This window comes from Bombus huntii, chromosome 6 (assembly GCF_024542735.1).
Source record: "Bombus huntii isolate Logan2020A chromosome 6, iyBomHunt1.1, whole genome shotgun sequence".
Taxonomy (NCBI): Eukaryota; Metazoa; Arthropoda; class Insecta; order Hymenoptera; family Apidae; genus Bombus; species Bombus huntii.
Window position 1 is genome coordinate 10313540 of NC_066243.1, and position 3625 is coordinate 10317164.

Consider the following 3625-nt stretch of genomic DNA (forward strand, 5'->3'; position numbering starts at 1 on the left):
ATCGCCGCGATATTCCTTGGCTCGCGCCGTGAATCTGCAATTGTAATTGAAAAGAATTCTTTCCCATACTAACAAATTCTATTGTAAACTATAACGAATACTCTCGATCGCGACGATATACCGTTTTCGATGATATTTGACGAACGTAAGCGGGAGAAGGTACGACTTGTAAACAGATTCTTCCGAGTGGTAATCTATAGGACGGGATCAAGGCGGCGGCGGTTTCTCGCCTTCGTAATTTAGGAGGAAACGATTTACTGTTTCCGGTAATGGGCACCAGCAAACCGTGTCCGTGAGGAGTCACGGTTCGCGATGAGGAAAGACGGCCGATATTAACAAAAAGCGCGTTTATTAGAGTGTACGCTCGCGCAACGGTCGCCTAATTTGGACGGTACCGTTACGACCCGCATGTAACAGCTTGAACGGAATAAAAGCTGCCAGGAAGGCTTAATGACATATTGTGTGGTGCTTAAAGCACGTTGATAATTGTTCTATTCATGCCACGATGCACGGTCGTCTTTTGTTTCGACTTATTAATTAGAAAATTCTTTGATGAAAAGGTCAAACGAGAATGGAACGGAGATGTCTCGGTTGTTAACACCTCCCGTCTCGTTCTTTTTCCAGGGGAAAGAGTAAAATTAGTTTTTCTACTGTCTGGTGTTGTCTGGAGCACGGTGGATCGGGGTGTTTCGCACGTAGATAACTATGGGCACGTAGCATTGTTTCGAACGGCACTGTCAGTATCTTTCCACGAATAGACGATTTTACGGTAGGGGGGCTCGGAGTGCGAACGACACGGAAGGTAGGAGAACATCCTGTGTCGTAGGACCCCTCTTCACGCTCTGTTGGCTTTACTTCGTAACGCTGATTTCCTAAGTATCCTTCCTTTCCACGGTGTACTGACTTAAAGTCAAAGAGGAGAGCGAAGGGAGACGGGGCCCTCCGGTACCTGAGAATGGAGATGCTCTTAATTAAAGTACTTTGATCGCCGTGCTCCGGTAAGAGAGCGCGGTTTCTCACGTTTCAGTTCGCCCTTTTTTCATTAACTGTTAATTCAGAAAGGACTACGATAGATCGGAGGTAATCTTAAAATGGAATCACTGGACAATAAAGAAGAACAATTGATTTTAATGGAACGCTTGTTGTTTCCTTCCATTATTGTTTGTAGAAATTTTTTGGAAATAAAATAGGACTGCATAATTAATAGATACAGATAACGTAGTAGAAAGCTTCTCTTGTATGCTAGAATCCTTATAATATTAGTGGTTTTATTCAGAAAGATTAATTTGTACATATTTTGATTAATATTGATTCACTTGTTGCAAAACGAAATTTTATTAGTAAATGCGCTGTTAGCTAAATTTAAAGGAGATATGTACATTCAGTTCATAAATCTACGGAATACATATATGCATACTGTTATTTGTTTCATTTTCTGACAGCTTTGTAGGTAATTTAGATTTATGTTTTATCGTTCTGTGTCGGTATTGTAACGTATTTCTGTCACACAGTCTGTCCTTACCTTGTAGCAACATTTAGTTTTAGTTTGAACCACTAGGAGTGTTGTTGTCTTATTCTATATTTAATCGGTAATGTTGAATAATATTTCAATTTGTAATGATTAAAGATTTTCCGAAATTCTTTTATAAAACGTTTAATTATAATATCTGCTATAATATCTCAAACGATTGTCTGTGATAATATTTTATAACAATTTATAATTTTCATAACTCAATTCTAAATATATGTAACCCTAATGTATTTTCACACAACCCTGTTTTACTTTCTAATATAAAATTATGTTAAAATTTTAAAGTGATGGAAGTTATCTACAGTAAATCAATATTATATATGCAAAAATAATTAAACTTCCTAAATATGGAAATGTTAAAAAATATCATTTTTTCTGTTCATTTTCATACTCGACAAATGCTCTACTAATATGTATTTACATATATGCGTTTCGAACTCACGTGTTTGTTTCCTCTTCCTTCCTTCCACGTGTAACATGATAACTTCGTAGTTGGAAACATTTCTTACCACATCAAGCGAGTTTTCCAAGAATTTGTTGATTCGGGCACGGTCGATTTACCGCGGGATAAACATTCATCCCTACCCTTATGAAACGTGCAAGGCGAACCGGGCCGCGGGGGGCGTCATTCAGGTGTCGAAAATCGTGACGTTAAGATGTATTAATTTACGTAGTGCGCGACGTGTTAATTGCGTATTATATATTTCTACTTCTATACCGCTTTACATACTACTATTAGGTTTGTTCTACTAACGTTTGTTCACTTATTAATTTAATTAGCTTATTATAACAAAATTAAGTAGTATTTCAAATTCTTCTTTATTCTTTCTTCTCGATCGTGTGTTCAGTTATTAGAATTATCGGTAGCTTGTATATACTATCAGCTTTTGAGATAGAATTTAAAGTCTATTATTGTTTTAGTTTAGTTGTTTGAATATTATACATTTGTTTTAAATTGGTGATTTTCTTTTGTACAGGTTATTAGATCATAGCGAGACAACAACTGGGAATTCAAAATAGCGTGGATTGGACTCTATAATGATTAATAGCCAATTTGTCAACTTTTCATGATTGACTAGATTTTATGCATATAATTTGCTGCATATCCCGCGCAAATTTTCTATAGTAATGCCATCTGCACGCTTTCAACAATAATTTTTATTCTTTCTAAAGACGACGCCATTACAATACGTTCAGCTTTTGGCGCGTAATATTATCGTGCTCTTTAAGCAAGTTTTTTGCCAAGGAAGTTTTGATATGTTACACAGATTTTCGAGTATTTATAAAATGTGATATAGTTTATCACTGCAAGACATATTTTCGCCTTCAGTAACACGCAGTCACGGTATAGTCCTCGAAATCAATTAATTGCATTTACAATATTCGTTAGTGTTCAGTTTAGAGATGTTTTATAAAATTCACAAATAATATTTTATGCTTATTCATACATCCTTGATAGCTTCATAAAAACAGCAATACTTTTCAAAACAAACACTCGCTAGAGGGCAAAACGTAAATATGTAAACATGTTTTATTTTCTTCTCTATTCCTCCGCAAATCCTTCCCTCCCCCAATACTAACACAGTTCTACTTTAAGAGAATATTTGCAATCGCGCGCAATGCGATTAATAGAGACAGTGTTTATTTCGGAATTGCAATTTCAATATTTCTCAGAATATAATAGCTTTTATTAATACTAATTATAATAGTTATACGCGAAATTAGAATCAGTGGTTGTTCGTCGGTTTATTTAAACGGGCAGGTTAATAGTCTTTTATTTTTCTTTTTTTTAAAATATATATATGTTTTTTTTTAAATATTCGTTCGCGATGTTAAAGTCAGTGTTCAAGAGGACATAGCTTCTTCTGGAGCTCAAGAATGTAAGTATTTTCATGTATTTTGCAACAATTTAATATATTCCTTGTGTTTTGCTTGAATTATTGTTAAAACTTATTCGAATGAAACCTTAAAATTTCAATATTGAATTGAAAATCTAAATTTCAAATTGTTATGTTAGATGTTTCAATTCTTATAGTAATTAGAGTGTATTAGAATTTCAATTTTGATTGTTATTAGAATTCTAAGTAGAATTCT

At 34.5% G+C, this 3625-nt stretch overlaps 1 long non-coding RNA gene across 1 annotated transcript; it reads right to left on the bottom strand.

Moving 5' to 3' along the window:
• Window positions 1-330: 330 nt before the first annotated feature.
• Window positions 331-2320, bottom strand: LOC126867114 (uncharacterized). Its single transcript, XR_007690151.1, has 2 exons — window positions 1974-2320; window positions 331-949 (listed from the first exon to the last, which is right to left on the bottom strand). It is a non-coding gene; the product is annotated as an uncharacterized LOC126867114 (long non-coding RNA).
• Window positions 2321-3625: the final 1305 nt, after the last annotated feature.